Raw genomic sequence first — 17,550 nt, forward strand, 5'->3', positions numbered from 1 at the left:
GAGGGTAGGCAGGGCCACTTCTCTGGCCAGTTCTCTTTTGTGATTATATAGATAATCTTCAGGTTTTGCACAAAATGGTAGAGAAAGTTTAATCATTTCTTTGTAGGTTTTTTTTGTTTGTTTGATTTTCCATTCAAGAAAAATAGAGAAATTATATTGATATAGAGTCAGGGTTCAGTAATAAATATATTTCTCCTTCAAATACATCTGGCATGAGGAATGTCTCATATTCCTAATATTTATTATTTTATACAACTAAGAAAATTGAAGGCTTTGAATAAATTAGATCTACAGTCCTCTGATTAGGACTTAATGTTAATTGAAGCTATAAAAGATGAATCTCCATATCCGTATCTGATAGCTAGCCTTGGAGGAGAGGAGCTATTTATGAGAAGTTTTCCATCTGATAGGCAGGTGTTGGGGACTGTAAATGTGAGGGAAGGGTAAAATGCTATTAGTTGAAAGAGCCCCAATCAGAAAGTAGATTGCTATGATGACATACGGATGTTGCTTGGAGACCCACCTTCAACACTCTGACTTTCCTCATAAGAAGGAAAACAATCCACAGCACACTGGGGCCCTAGGCACCAAGTCACACCCTGTGCATTGCAAGCTGCATAAATCCAAATGAAGAAGCTTCCTACAGTGAGAATTACCTTCCCTATAGCCCACAGTGGGAGGTTCAGGGGTGGATGAATAGTTCTCTTACTTTTCCTTTTTTAAAAATAAATAAATAAATAAGTAAAGCCTCTTAACTCTCTGGTGCATGATTTTAAGATTGCTTGATTCAATGAAAATAAGCAGGTGGATTAAAAAGTATTGAAATAAAGTGTTAAAAGTAATCCAGCCCAGGAGTCATTCTGCAACAATTTATTTGTACATTTCTCTCCTTTGGGGTTCTCTCCCCTACAGGTATATTACTTTTTATCTAGATTTTTTAAATAGTAAACACACACACACACACACACACAAAAAAAAAAAAAAATTCCCAGTTATCACTGCATAGACAAGTGTTGGGGAAAGAAGGAATGACATACGATGATTCCTTCTGGCAAGGGAGTAAGAAAGTTGTTTCCTGGGGCAAGCAGGAGTAAACCCTGCATGCTGCCATTTTTTCCCTTTGCAGGCTGAACTGTTTGTGGTAGCATTCAGACAAGAACTGGGGCTTGACATTTTCGTGCCGAGATCATTTAGGTATGTTCCATGTTGGAGGCTGGTTTCCCAGAAGCAGACCGAGAAAGCACTGGGCATGCAGGATGGCTCAGAACATGTGGAAGGGGAAGGGAGCAGGACTGGGCAGAGTGAGTAGCTGAATAGCAATGCAGTCCCAACAAAGTCTCATCTAACCCTGTGCAGAGCCCTGGAGCATATATGGCTCATTCTCTGATGGACTAAAATGGCCAGGCTTTTATACCTTACCGTGATTAGTCATTGGATGTGAACTACCCTAGGAAGGCTCCCTTGGGTGAGGCTGCTCTCCACAAGCTAGGCAAACACTGAAGGAGTAACAGTTGGAGCCTGCCTGCTGACAGCTGGAACAAGTCCTGCCTTGAGGGGGATCTGGCCAAGCATTTCCATTTCATGACAGTCCTTTCCAGGTATTAATCACAGTGTTCAGTAAGAATTAGAATGCAGTGGAAGAGACTTCTAATTATTTTTTTACTTTCAAATTCAGAATCATTTATTTTATCTGGTTTGGCCCCAAATAAAAACAAGGACATTTAAACTCAGAGTCTATGGGTTCTGCTTAAGTTTTCCTTGTTATTCTCCTTAGAATTTGGGTACATAAATTAATTAAAATATTGTTTAATCCCACAAATGAGGCTTTTATGTATACCTATAACATTTGAAACGAAGTTTAATTTTACTATATAGTGTCTCTGAAATAAATTTTGGTTTCATACTGTTTCATTGAATCTACTTTTGGCTTTGAAACCTAGATTTGACCTGTCAGGCCTGTCAAGTCCAAGATACATCTCACTTTTTAAAGATGGTTCTGTCTTGAATGAGGTGTGGAGCATGATTTACTAGGTAATTTCATCAGCCGTGGCCATTGTTGATACTAACTCTGCAGAATGCTGAGTATACTCAGGATTAGGTAGAATAAATTTATCCACTTCAAAATGCTGGCAGAATATGAAGAGCTTATGCTTCACTGGGTCTTGGAAATTGTTCAAACAACAGTGGACTGTTAGGTCACCCAGGAAAAGAGTGAGAGGGATTGAATCCCATCCTTTTAATAGCTTTTTATCAGAATATATTTTGATGAAGTGATTTCAAACACTTTGGCTGTATGTAAGTTGGATGGCTAAGTGCCCTCTCTTATTAGCAATGTTTTACAGTGATCAAAAAATTAGATTGTTTTGATCATTCCCAGTTTTTGATTCAGAACACTCTATCTGAAACTTTCCCATTTGAATGAGAGTTATTCCCAACTTCTCCAAACACTTGTTGGTGCACAGCAATACTGTGCCAGTTATGATTTTGTGCATTTTATTTTTTTTAATTTTGACAATTCCATTCTGATTATCCCTGCCTGGCTGGATCTTGAAAAACAGACACTGTTATAACCCAGGGTCTAACATATCCTACTGACTAAAGTATAACTATTTTGGGGATTTCCCCAAAATCTATACCATCTCCATTAAAACGTGATGTTTCATTTTAGAAATGAAGACTCTTTATATAATTCTCTAAATTATCTAGCACAATTTAGTATTTGAACACAGATGCTTCAGAATATTAAAAGGACTGTAGATGGTACCATTTTTTTAGCAAATCTAAGATGCCATTGATTGTAACATGAAAACTAATTTGACATGTTAATATGTGAAAAACTGATGAAATGTGGTATCATGATACACTTGTTGCCCCCTGACCATCATTTTTCCCCACAAGTTTTTAATTAATGAAGTTCTTCCAAGGAGTTTTATATGCATAGTCTTTGATTTATGTTTGCATATAGCAAATCAAGGGCAGAGAAAATAAGAGTAGCTCTCTGTGACAAATGATTAAGCAGATATACCACGACCAGTAATGAGAGCAATAAAATTGTTCCGGCTTCTCAGTAGAATCCAAAGTCAACTGACCTAAAGAAATAATGGTGATTAGAACAGTTGTACAAATTCATGATAGGGCAACACTAAGCAGACTTTGAGGTCATTAGTCAAGTAGGAAGCAACTATATTGATTCTAGTGACAGCAAGAATACTACTAGAAAAAATACGGGGTTGAACATTTAAATGTCCAAAGGTTTCAGGAAGAGTACTGATTTTTAGTACTAAGGTGAGTTCCAAAGAAGTTAGTGCTTTCATAAAAATATCAACGGACCCTCTCAAAAACAGGGAGCAAGAGAAAGAAAAAGAAAGGCTCCTTTTACTGGGTATTTAATACACCCACAATGGGACCATGTTTTTAATGACCTAAACTACTTTCAGTAAAGCATTAGCCTCCTAAGGAACAGAAATGCCTCTTCTTCCACACTTGAGTACGTGAGAGAGAAATCTACATTGTGCATTCAGGATTTCCTGCATAAAAGTCAGGGTTTTCAGAGACTTCATAAGCTCTTCCAAAAAATGAGGCCCTGTCTCTTCTGTACCAGAGCCCTCATCACAAGTGAGTAACTGTCCTCTAGAACATGGCTGTAAGTTCTTGTCATAGGAATCCTGACAATCATTTTTTAAAAATATACATGTAAGAAGATATGCTAGTGTTTATGGCTTATTATTGAATCAGTCCATAGTTTAGAACCATGAAAAAACATAAAGAAAAATACCCATATTCATCATATATACCAGGAGGGCACCAGGTCATAGAAACATCTCTGTCCCCAATTACTGGAGGCTACCTAAGCAATGAGTTATACAGGTAGGCAAAGGTGATTTGACCTTATGATAATTAAAGGAAAGCCCAGAATTCTGCAATAACAAAGTAGGTAAACTACCATAATCAGTTGTACTTACCTATCATTATCTAATGGAAGTTAATGTCAAAGGTAAATTACACAAAATATGTTCCTTTACTTTACGACTGAAACAGGAAACTATAAAAATATCAACATAACAGTCAAGAAAAAAGAACAGGCAACAGGATAAGACATGTGGTTAAATCTTCTGTCATGAACAATTGAAATCTTTTTTACTGTACTATAATGATGTGTGATTTGCTCTTGTTCTGATAAGCACTGAATAGAAGATATTAAGAGAACACAAAATCATGGAAACTGCACATTAAATGAAATGAGAAACAACGACGTTGAAGAATCACCTTTTGTGAGGACCATTCCAACATCTGCAGTAATCATCTTGTAGTTATCTTGGCTTGTGCTGTATCCTCCCTCCTGGAAATGTCATGCCATGGAGATCAGTGAAGAATACAGAGAAAATAGTCTTTAAAATGAGGAACTAAAAGAGAAAATTTAATTGCACATCATTTTTTATTTTACTTCTCACAGAATCTCCCTTTCGGTTTGATTTGTTTTCCAATATCCCCATATAAATAAGAAAAGTGAGTTATATTTTTCTATCACACTACTGTTTCCATCATTATATTCTATGTAGTATTTACTGCTTTGATATTGTTATTTTATCTCTGAGCATACAATGGAGAGCAAATAAAATATGGCAACACATTATTTTAAACTCAGCACTTAAAGGACTATAAATGGAGCACATCTCCTGTGGTAGAGGGGAAAGGATTGCTATAAAACTGTTCACATTAATTTTACTCCTTTTCAGTCCTAAGTATGTCTGAAAATCTTTGTAAAAGAAGTTAAAATAGTTATTCAAAGGATTTTTGTAATAAACCATCTTCATTATTCAATATTTGCTCCTGGTGCTAAATTGATGCCAAGTTTGACAAGTTGATGCATTTTCCCAAATTACTGAAAGATAATTAGATCTAGTAGGTTATCAATCTTCCTATGACAGGAGTTCTATCTAACCCAACCCAATATTTAAACCAATATAGCCTTCTCTCTACTAGAATTTATCAATATATAGCGAACTCAAAGGATTACAGAGAAGGAATTATTGGTCACTCATAAGAAGGCTGACAAATGTCATTATTCAAAAACAGCACAGCACTTTTATTTGTATTTAGCTGTCTTCTAAATAAGGCTACTATATTTAAGATATTCTGCATAATTTGATGTGCTGTCTTCCTCCTTCTATTTCTTAACCTATTTACATTAGATTCAGAGAAACCTGTACATGAGCTATTTACAGTAATCCATCTAAGCACCATTCATAAACATGAGCAAACAATGAAGTATCACTAGAGATGATTTGGGGATTTCCTTATGCTGAAAGGAAATCCCAGCATGAGCAAACAATAACACACGCTAACTCAAAATAGGTCATTTGGAGGATAAAATCAAACTTTCAAAAAAATTGTGAATAAATTGCTTACCACAAACCTTAGCTTGTTGGCATGGTAACTAGGGCTGTCTCTTCCAGCTAGCTTCAGCTCCTAACCCACAGCTATATGTGCACATTCATCTCTACCACACTAGCCAGTCTGGTGCCCAGACCAGCAATTGACTGCTGGGAGCTCTACCCTGAATGTCATCAAGGCAGGTAACAAGACTATTGAAGCTTAGGGGAGGTGACTCCCTTGCCACCATCAGTGATATGGGTGATAGGGAACCTGTCTTCAAAATAGAGTTTGTAGACCTGAAAACTACTTCATAGGTGAATTTGCACTGACACTTTCCACTAGCAATTAACGTCTCTAAGTATCACATCACTGCTGAGGAAAATTCTGCCAATAATGATACCCAAGGACACTGTACCACTGGAGGAGTCATGGCCAGGATTCACAGGTTAGCCCACGAGTTCAAAAGTCCTTCAAAATTAGTGGTTTTCTACATTTTTGTTTGCGGGGACAGACTCTGGGTTTACATCTTGCTTATGGAAAGTCTCCTTTGAATATAAGAAGTTCAAGTTCACATTTCCATATTATTAGACCCAACAACTATAACTAAATCCACATATATATATCATAGCAGAGCTTGAAGAGCCAGTCAACCAGATATGTAATATTACTCTCACCAGGATAAGTACATGGATTGGAAGATAAAATAGAACTCTTGCCATGCTGTGTACAGGGAGCTCTGGTGCCCAAAATGTTTATTCCACCCTTTATACCATTAAAAAAAAAGTATATGATCCAGTTTGTAGATTGATACCCAACAGGCTTCCAGGTTATTATTCGTGACCAAACTCATATTGTGATTCCTGAAGTACACTTGGCCAAGGTACAGTCAATGCTGAAAACTTAGACCTACCTGGATCATAGGTTTGCCCCAGTGTATTCCAATCATACTTCTGAATGTGACTAATGGGTCAAAGGAGGAAGAGCACACTGGGCATTTAGGAACATTACTACCCCAAAGAAAGATTGTGAGGAGTGTAGCATGTGTCAGTTCTGAGACAGAGAAGAAAGGGAGTCCTAATTATCCTGTCTTCCCTAAAGCATATCACACCTGTAGACCTTCACCTTCCACACTGATAGACAGTATACTGCTTGCAATCATCTATGATCATGTCTGATTTTTTTCATGTGTACCTATAAAATTTTTACATCATATTTCTGATATTAAAGTCTTTGTAAGAAACTGATGTAATTAGCAATCTTGAATCTATTCATAGATATTGAAACCATAAAATTAAGAAGAGACCATAATAAAGGAAAAAGTAGAAGAAAAGACAAAATACTTTTATATATTTGAAATATGAAAACAAATTTAAATTTTCAATAGAAGGAAAAAAATAAGTTAAACTTAGATGAAAACAAGATTACTATTCTCTAAGAGCTGAGAAAATCAATCACTCAGCAAAGCTGAACTAGGATGTATGAGACCCTATAACATAAGGGCAGGGATTTTTGTCTGCTTTCATTATATACAGAGTTCAGTATTTACTTAAGAGGTATTCAATAAGCATTAATTGATATATTAATAATTATCAAGCAAAACAACAAAAAAATGATGTAAATTATTAAGTTAGGAGACAGGGAGAATCAGTATAGGAAGGACAACATCTGTCTAAGAATAATTCTAGAAATGAGGACATAAAATGGAAAGAGGAAAATTTTTTTTTAGTATGTATTCTTTGTGCTAAGAAAGTGTAATTCCCAGAATGAAAGACCCTACTTTGTTTCAAAATGATGTATGGCAATTTCATCCATACAGACGCTTATCCTAGTAGAATTTATACTCCAAAATACAAAGGATATACTTAAAATCTTTAGAAAATAAATCTAGATTATCTACAAATGAAGAAGAATCTGACTGGCATTAATCTTCTCATTAGTCAAACAGAAGACTAGAAAACAATGGTACAATGACTTTGCAATTTCTGAGGAAAAATGAGATTAAGCCTGGAATTCAATATCGAGTTAAAATAGCAATTAAATTAGAGGAGAAATTCAAAGGATTTTTGGATTTACAAGATTAAGAATGATTACATGCTTGCATGCATCCTTCAAAAAACTTGAGTTTCTTGAGAGGTGGAGCCAAGATGGCAGTGTGAGTAGAGCAGCAGAAATCTCCTCCCAAAACCACATAAATTTATGAAAAACAAAAAAGACAACTCTTCCTAGAATAGAGACTAGACTACATCTACACCTGCGAGAAACCAGCGCCTCAAGAAGGGGGTAAGATACAAACCCCAGCCCTGCGGGACCCAAGCGCCAATAACCCCAGCTGCCGGCGGGAGGAGAGGAGTCGGAGCGGGGAGGGAGAGGGAACCCAGGACTGCTAAACACCCAGCCCCAGCCATCCGCACCAGAGCGCAGACAAAGTGCACGTGGGGTCCTGGATACTAGGAAAACAGGACAGCAAGACCTGTGAGCAGGTCCCTGAAGCTGGTACCCAGGGACAAAGAAAAGCGAGAGGCGTTTTTTTTTGCAAGTGCTTTTTGAAAGTCTTAAAGGGGCAGGGACCAAAAAACCAGATGGAAGCATCCTGGGAAACTTAGTCCAGCAGCAGGGAAAATGGGGACCTCTGGGAACTCTAACCCCCTGGGCAGCAGGGAGCACAGAGCCCCCTCAAGGAGATAAATAGCCTCCTGACCGCTCCCGCTCTAATGCAGCTCAACCATTTTGGAGCAGCAGCCCAAGGCAACCCACGCCCACAGCACCAGCAGAGATAAACTCCAAGGCAGCCGGGCAGGAAACAGAAGCCCTATGTGCACACAGCTGCCCAGCACAAGCCACTAGAGGTCGCTGTTCTCCCAGCAGAGGAAGGCCACAAACCAACAAGAAGGAAAGTTCTTCCAGCTGTCACTTGTGAAAGCTCTGAAAACTATCTCTATCGCCATGAAAAGGCAAAATTAGAGGCAGACAAAGATCACAGAGTCAACACCTGAGAAGGAGACAGACCTAACCAGTCTGTCTGAAAAAGAATTCAAAATAAAAATCATAAACATGCTGACAGAGATGCAGAGAAATATACAAGAGCTAAGGGATGAAGTCCGGAGGGAGATCACAGATGCCAGGAAGGAGATCACAGAAGTGAAACAAACTCTGGAAGGATTTATGAGCAGAATGGATAAGATGCAAGAGGCCATTGATGGAATAGAAACCAGAGAACAGGAACACATAGAAGCTAACATAGAAAGAGATAAAAGGATCTGCAGGAATGAAACAATACTAAAAGAATTATGTGACCAATCCAAAAGGAACAATATCCATATTATAGGGGTACCAGAAGAAGAAGAGACAGGAAAAGGGAGAAAAAGTGTCTTTCAAGAAATAATTGCTGAAAACTTCCCCAAACTGGGGGAGGAAATAATTGAACAAAGCATGGAAATACACAGAACTGCCAACAGAAAGGACCAAGGAGGACAACACCAAGACACATAATTAAAATGGCAAAGATGAAGGACAAGGAAAAAGTTTTAAAGGCAGCTAGAGAGAAAAAGGTCACCTATAAAGGAAAACCCATCAGGCTATCATCAGACTTCTTGACAGAAACTTTACAGGCCAGAAGAGAATAGCATGATATATTTAATGCAATGAAACAGAAGGGCCTTGAACCAAGGATACTGTATCCAGCACGAGTATCATTTAAATATGATGGAGGCATTAAACAATTTCCAGACAAGCAAAAGCTGAGAGAATTTGCCTCCCACAAACCATCTCTACAGGGCATCTTAAAGGGACTGCTCTAGATGGGAGCACTCCAAAAAAGAGCACAGAACAAAACACACAACATATGAAGAATGGAGGAGGAAGAATAAGGGAGAGAAGAAAAGAATCTCCAGAGAGTGTATGTAACAGCTCAATAAGCCAGCAAAGATAGGCAGTAAGATACTAAAGAGGCTAACCTTCAACCTTTGGTAACCACGAATTTAAAGCCTGCAATGGTAATAAGTACATATCTTTCATTAGTCACCCTAAATGTAAATAGACTTAATGCACCAATCAAAAGACACAGAGTAATAGAATGGATAAAAAAGCAAGACCCATCTATATTCTGCTTACAAGAAACTCACCTCAAACCCAAAGACATGCACAGACTAAAAGTCAAGGGATGGAAAAACATATTTCACGCAAACAACAGAGAGAAGAAAGCAGGGGTTGCAGTATTAATATTAGACAAAATAGACTTCAAAACAAAGGAAGTAACTAGTGATAAAGAAGGACACTACATAATGATAAAGGGCTCAGTCCAACAAGAGGATATAACCATTCTAAATATATATGCACCCAACACAGGAGCACCAACATATGTGAAACAAATACTAACAGAACTAAAGGGGAAAATAGACTGCAATGCATTCATTTTAGGAGACTTCAACACACCAGTCACCCAAAAGGACAGATCCACTGGGCAGAAAACAAGTAAGGACATGGAGGCACTGAACAACTAAGTAGAACAGATGGACCTAATAGACATCTACAGAACTCTATATCCAAAAGCAACAGGACATACATTCTTCTCAAGTGCACATGGAACATTGGCTAGAATAGACCACATACTAGCCCACAAAAAGAGCCTCAGTAAATTCCAAAAGACTGAAACTCTACGAACCAACTTTTCAGACCACAAAGGTATAAAACTAGAAATAAATTCTACAAAGAAAAGAAAAAGGCTCACAAACACACGGAGGCTTAACAACATGCTCCTAAATAATCAATGGATCAACGAAAAAATTAAAATAAAAATCAAGGAATACATTGAAACAAATAATAACAACAAAACAAAGCCCCAACTTCTGTGGGACACAGCGAAATCAGTCTTAAGAAGAAAGTATATAGTGATCTAGGCACACTTGAAGAAGAAATAACAATCACAAATGAATAGTCTAACATAACAATTATCAAAACTGGAAAAAGAAGAACAAATGAGGCCTAAAGTGAGGAGAATGAGGGACATAATAAAGATCAGAGAAGAAATAAACAAAATTGAAAAGAGTAAAACAAAAGCAAAAATCACTTAAACCAAGAGCTGGTTCTTTGAGAAAATAAACAAAATAGATAAGCCTCCAGCCAAACTTATTAAGAGAAAAAGAGAATCAACACAAATCAACAGAATCAGAAATGAGAACAGAAAAATCACGACAGACTCCACAGAAATATAAAGAATTATTAAAGACTACTATGAAAACCTATATGCCAACATGCTGGAAAACCTAGAAGAAATGGACAACTTCTGAGAAAACACAACCTTCCAATTCTGACCAAGGAAGAAACACAAAAGTTAAACAAACCAATTACAAGCAAAGAAATTGAAACAGTAGTAAAAAAAACTACCCAAGCACAAAACCCCGGCCCAGACGGATTTACCTTGGAATTTTATCAGACACACAGAGAAGACATAATACCAATTCTCCTTAAAGTTTTCCAAAAAATAGAAGAGGAGGGAATACTCCCAAACTCATTCTATGAAGCCAACATCACCCTAATACCAAAACCAGGCAAAGACTTCACCAAAAAAGAAAATTACAGACCAATATCCCTGATGAATGTAGATGCAAAAATACTCAATAAAATATTAGCAAACTGAATTCAAAAATATATCAAAAGGATCATACACCATGACCAAGTGGGATTCATCCCAGGGATGCAAGGATGGTACATCATTTGAAAATCCATCAACATCATCCACCACATCAACAAAAAGAAAGACAAAAAACACATGATCATCTCCACAGATGCTAAAAAAGCATTCGACAAAATTCAACATCCATTCATGATAAAAACTCTCAGCAAAATGGGTATAGAGGGCAAGTACCTCAACATAATAAAAGCTATACATGATAAACCCACAGCCAACATTATACTGAACAGCAAGAAGCTGAAAGCTTTTCCTCTGAGATCGGGAACAAGACAGGGATGCACACTCTCCCCACTCTTATTTAACATAGTACTGGAGGTCCTAGCCATGGCAATCAGACAAAACAAAGAAATACAAGGAATCCAGATTGGTAAAGAAGAAGTTAAACTGTCACTATTTGCAGATGATATGATATTGTACATAAAAAACCCTGAAGACTCCATTCTGAAACTACTAGAACTGATATCAGAGTACAGCAAAGATGCAGGATACAAAATTAACACACAGAAATCTGTAGCTTTCCTACACACAAACAATGAACCAATAGAAAGAGAAATCAGGAAAACAACTCCATTCACAATTGCATCAAAAAGAATAAAATACCTAGGAATAAACCTAACCAAAGAAGTGAAAGACCTATACCCTGAAAACTACAAGTCACTCTTAAGAGAAATTAAAGGTGACACTAACAAATGGAAACTCATCCCATGCTTGTGGCTAGGGAGAATTAATATCATCACAATGGCCATCATGCCCAAAGCAATATACAGAGTTGATGCAATCCCTATCAAATTACCAGCAATACTCTTCAACAAACTGGAACAAATAGTTTGAAAATTCATATGGAAACACCAAAGACCCCAAATAGCAAAGCAATCCTGCAAAAGAAGAACAAAGTAGGGGGGATCTCACTCCCCACCTTCAAGTTCTACTACAAAGACAAACAGAACTAAAGGAGGAAATAGAATGCAATGCATTCACTAACCCCATACACAAAAGTAAATTCAAAATGGATCAAAGACCTGAATGTAAGTTATGAAACCATAAAACTCTTAGGAAAAAACATAGGCAAAAATCTTTTAGACATAAACATGTGTGACCTCTTCTTGAACATATCTTCCAGGGCGAGGAAAACAACAGCAAAAATGAACAAGTGGGACTATATTAAGCTGAAAAGCTTCTGTACAGCAAAAGACACCATCACTATAACAAAAAGGAACCCTACAGTATGGGATAATATATTTGTAAATGACAGATCCAATAAAATCTTGACATACAAAATATATAAAGAGCTCACATGCCTCAACAAACAAAAAACAAATAATCCAATTAAAAAATGGGCAGAGGAACTGAACAGACAGTTCTCCAAAAAAGAAATACAGATGGCCAACAGACACATGAAAAGATGCTCCACATCGCTAATTATCAGAAAAATGAAAATTAAAACTACAATGAGGTATCACCTCACACCAGTAAGGATGGCTGCCATCCAAAAGACAAACAACAAGAAATGGTGGTGAGGCTGTGGATAAAGGGTAACCCTCTTACACTACACTGCTGGTGGGAATGTAAATTAGTTCAACCATTGTGGAAAGCAGTGTGGAGGTTCATCAAAATGCTCAAAACAGACCTACCATTTGACCCAGGAATTCCACTCCTAGGAATTTACCCTAAGAATGCAGCAGTCAAGTTTGAAAAAGACAGATGCACCCCTATGTTTATCGCAGCACTATTTACAATAGCCAAGAATTGGAAGCAACCTAAATGTCCATCGATAGATGAATGGATAAAGAAGATGTGGTACATATACACAATGGAATACTATTCAGCCATAAGAAGAGGGCAAATCCTACCATTTGCAGCAACATGGATGGAGCTGGAGGGTATTATGCTCAGTGAAATAAGTCAAGTGGAGAAAGACAAATACCAAATGATTTCACTCATCTGTGGAGTATAAGAACAAAGGAAAAACTGAAGGAACAAAACAGCAGCAGAATCACAGAACCCTAGAATGGACTAACAGGTACCAAAGGGAAAGGGACTAGGGAGGATGGGTTGGCAGGGAGGGATAAGGGGGGGGAAGAAGAAGGGGGGTATTAAGATTATCATGCATGGGGGAGGGAGAAAGGGGATGGCTGTACAACACAGACAACTCAAGTAGTGATTCTACAACATTTTGCTATGCTGATGGACAGTGACTGTAATGTGGTTTATAGGGGGACCTGGTATAGGGGAGAGCCTATTAAACATAATATTCTTCATGTAAGTGTAGATTAATGACAACAAAAAAAAAGAAAGAAAATTGGGATTACTCCCTGATAGGATAAAACTAACTGTAAATCAACGATTAATGCATGCTTTAAATATCCTTAATTTTGATCACTTAAAGGGTATTAGTTGATCGGCTATGGAAGCTCATTTTTCTGATAATATTCCTTTCTCTTAAAAAAAAAAAAGCAGTTCCTGTGTGGTGACCTCCAATGAGTTCTACACAATGGTATAAAGGGCATATCAAAGTGTGGGCAAAGGGTCTGTTTGTGCTTATACTGAGGATCAAAGCCTAATCTGGCTACCCAGAAAATGACCTAAGATACGATATGAAGAAGAACTTCCAACATCAGCACTCTCTGGAAGAGTCATACCAGAAGATGATCATCAAGAAACCTCAACAAAGATCCAGGCAATGTTGCAGTTGTAGCTGCATCCATCCCACCGTTTCCTGGACTTGCCATTGGAATGAAGAAGGAGATATCTAAGCTGGCCTGTGCATACAGTAAAACAACAAATTTGACTGGATCTATACTGTTGGAACTCAACCAATAATTAGGAGAAATGCAAATTGTAGTACTCTAAAATCTCATGACTACAGACTATCTACTGTTAAAAGAACATATGGGATGTGAACAGTTCCCAGGAATGGGTTGTTTTAATTTGTCTGATTTTTCTCAGACTGTTCAAGTTCAGTTGGACAATATTTACCATATCATAGATAAGTTTTCACAAATGCCTAGGGTGCCTAACTGGTTTTCTTGGTTTCACTGGAGATGGCTGGGAATTATAGGTCTGCTTTGGTTATGTAACTGTATTCCTATTATGTTAATGTGTGTATGCAATTTAATTAGTAGTTTAAAACCTATACACGCTTATGGTACACTACAAGAAGATATGTCAAAGAAATAATCAATCCTCCCATGTTTTCTTCCATCTGCTACTTCTATAGCTTCTCTTATTCTTTCATAATTACAACCCCTAAGTAGAATTCGTGCCTCATATCAAAATTACCGAGTATCATAATTCTTCCAAGTGGTAAAGATACCTCAAGACAAATCCTGGGCATAGAAGCCACAGAGCATAAATCTGCAAAGAAGTAAAAAACTAACCTTTCAAACAATATTGCCTCTCTCTCACTTAACCAACTTTACATTTCCCTGTACGGCCCCGGAAGATGACTGGTTAGCCAGAGACGGGTAAGATTCCTCAAGGGAGGAACAATCTAAGACAGGCACAGTCGCAGGGGGGCCATCAGGTGAGAAATTGGGGATCAACAGAGGTGAGGCTTTGAACCTCACTCCCCCTGTTTTGAGAGAAATCTTCTGCATCCGTGGATATTTTGTTGCCCTTGTCTAGCTTGGATTAATACTTAGTCTATAGGCACACACCTGATCATCTACATTTGCCCTCTTACAGCACTAAACTATGTTTTCTACCTTTATCTTGCATATTCCTACCACTTCAGCATTTTATTAAAAATAATAATAATAATAATAAGGGAGAAATATGGGATTCACATATAAATCAAGTATAAAAATCAAACGAATAATCATAATTGACCCGATTGTTTATAGTTCATGATGCGTGATCAAAACCGAAAGTTTCTGTGATATGACTGCCCTTGCACTGTTCACCATGTAAGAACTTATTCACTATGTAAGAACTTGTTCACCATGTAAGAACTTGTTCATTATGCTTCAGAAGCTTGGAGACTGTTGAGAATTAGGCTTGGGGTTGATTAATGATTGTGCATGGAGTCCCCTATACAGAATTTTATGTTGTTAACAACGATATGATCTATAAATATGAGAGATGCCCTCTCAAAAAAAGAAACTTGAGTTTCTTAAAGGTAAATTCTTGAAAAGTACTGTATTTCTGAAAAGTAAAAAAGGATATCAAGAAAGAGAAGCACATCCAGATTCACTGCAATTATGCAATGAAATCTCTGCTTAATCAAATGAAAACAGGAAGTCAAAGCATTCTAGAAAAAATATCCTTAAGAAGGTGAATTCCATTTAACAATATGTATAAATAAGATCTTGAAGGATTTTACCATTATTACTAAACTTATGGGGTGGTTTGCTGCCAGTAATAACAAAGAAGTACAATTAGAAATTCTTCAGAGAACCACAGACCACATACTGAACACAATGTACTGGGATGATGAGGTGAAAGGAAGAGAAACAAAATGCCAAAGGTATGAGGAGGCAGTAACTAGGCAGCATGGAATGAAATAGATCATTAAATTAACAAGGAGGACATATAAGGAGACACACATATCACAAAGACACACACAAGACCTATACAGATACTATCAACAGTCAGAACATAGTCATTACACATGTGACATGACCAAGCACCTCGTTAGGTGCAAAAGAAAGCTGATATTCTCTACAAAAGTTCATATGTGTAAATGTGTGTGCAGTTGTTTTTCAGGTGACTATCAGTACCTATAGGAACAAACTCATGATGTAAATGAATGATGGCTGTGGTTGCTTTGTACTGAGACTATACTGAAATCCCATCTTCAAATGAAATAGACCTCAGTAGTCTTTGCTTTGGTAGTCCCTGATTCATCATGTTACCTGTGACTCATTTATATGGAATATCATATTTAGATACTACTTAATCATTTCAGGAAACGACTTCAACACATTAATTTGGTGAGAAAATGTTTGGGAAGTACCTTATATGAATATTCTTACATTCGCTTCTCAGCTGATGGTGTCTTGAACACCCACACACACTTTTAGTTAACAATATGCCAGAAACTATTATCCTTGTTTTTACCTTCCCACACATAATTATATGCCTTCTTCCCCTAAGCTTGTTTTTCAGGCTGTAAAAAGATTGGAACACAATGTCTATTTCTATTAGCTTTGAAGACTGAACTAATAAGATATACTTCCAGCTGAGAAAGTATACTTCAGAAGTTAGTGTTCATGGTTTATAACAATGAAATCAAGAAGACCAGATCATTTGAAATGGATTTACATTAAAGAAGTTCTTTTTTGCAAAGGAAATTTCTTATGTATGTTAATATGTAGGAATCTTTTGGCATATGAGAATGTCATTAATCTGCCAAAGACTCACTTTTTGAATAGTGGTAGTACATAACATTGAGACATATTTTGACTTTTACATATACAGGACTAAATCACGAGTTAAAAATATTAACTAAATTCACAAATTCTCTATGAACAGCACTCCACTAATAATGAGCCTAAATTTGTAAGGAATGTAGATTTTTAGTCCTGAGTCTGAGACGGCAGTACCTGATGAAGGAAGAGGCAGAAGGTGTCTCCAGAAAGTCTCCAAAGTCCACCCCAGGGACTATATGTCTTCCTGAGCACAATGATCCAACTGCCTGGGAGACCAGGAAACTACAAAAAGTCTCCCTGATTTTTCTTTATCCACATAGCACACATGATCTATTTTTCCTTGGGGAAGGGGGTACTTACTGAAAGTAAATATATTCATTAGGACTTATCTGATGAGTAGGAAAAATACCAACTGATTTACCTTGGACAGGAATTTTGGAAGAACTGAATACCAAGGCTATGAAAAGAGCAGGAACCAGGAAAGCAACAGAAATATATGACAGCCTCCTATGCACTCACTGGATGATTTAGACAGATGATCTTTTGAGTCTGTACATTTCCATGCAAGAATAAAATTGCTGGGAGTGACATTTGATTGTCTTTGGGTAGGTCACCTTTCTACCTTTGTAAAAATAAGGGGAGGTGAGTTCAAGGGGTAGCTTACTGTGGAATCCAGAAGAGGCATCTCCCCAGAGGAAGGGAGGGCACTACAAAAACAGAAAGGCTGAAGGCATGCTTCTGCGTGCTGTGTATATACATGACTATGGTAGCCAGACTCCTAAATGGCCCATGAGAAGCTTCATACCATTGGATAGTCTCCTGCATGTTGCTCAGGGCTGTTCTCTGAGACCAGGAGAGACACAGCGGAAGTGAAGAAGGTTTGTGACTTCCAGACTAAGGCTCTAACCATCCCTGGAATTTCCACATGGACCTCTTAGATTGTTCGTTCTAGAAAAAGCCAGCTGCCATGACATAAGGACATTTAAGTGGCCTGTGGAGAGCCCCATGGGAAGGCAGAGAACTCCCTTCAACAGTCAGCACCATCCTGCCAGCCCTGGGAAGGAATCCCCTTGGAAGTGAATCCTCAAGGTCCAGTCAAGGATTCAGATGACTTCC

The 17,550-nt window shown here is 37.6% G+C and overlaps 1 long non-coding RNA gene across 2 annotated transcripts in view; it reads right to left on the reverse strand.

The window, feature by feature from the left end:
- The window catches only part of LOC108396150 (uncharacterized), a 180,941-nt gene that overhangs the window by 77,157 nt on the left and 86,234 nt on the right, over positions 1-17,550 (reverse strand). For both annotated transcript variants that reach the window (XR_001852875.3, XR_012131745.1), the window contains exon 3: positions 4,267-4,339. This is a non-coding gene — a long non-coding RNA (uncharacterized lncRNA). The remainder of the gene's footprint in view (positions 1-4,266; positions 4,340-17,550) is intronic.

This window comes from Manis javanica, chromosome 5 (genome assembly GCF_040802235.1).
Source record: "Manis javanica isolate MJ-LG chromosome 5, MJ_LKY, whole genome shotgun sequence".
Lineage (NCBI taxonomy): Eukaryota > Metazoa > Chordata > Mammalia > Pholidota > Manidae > Manis > Manis javanica.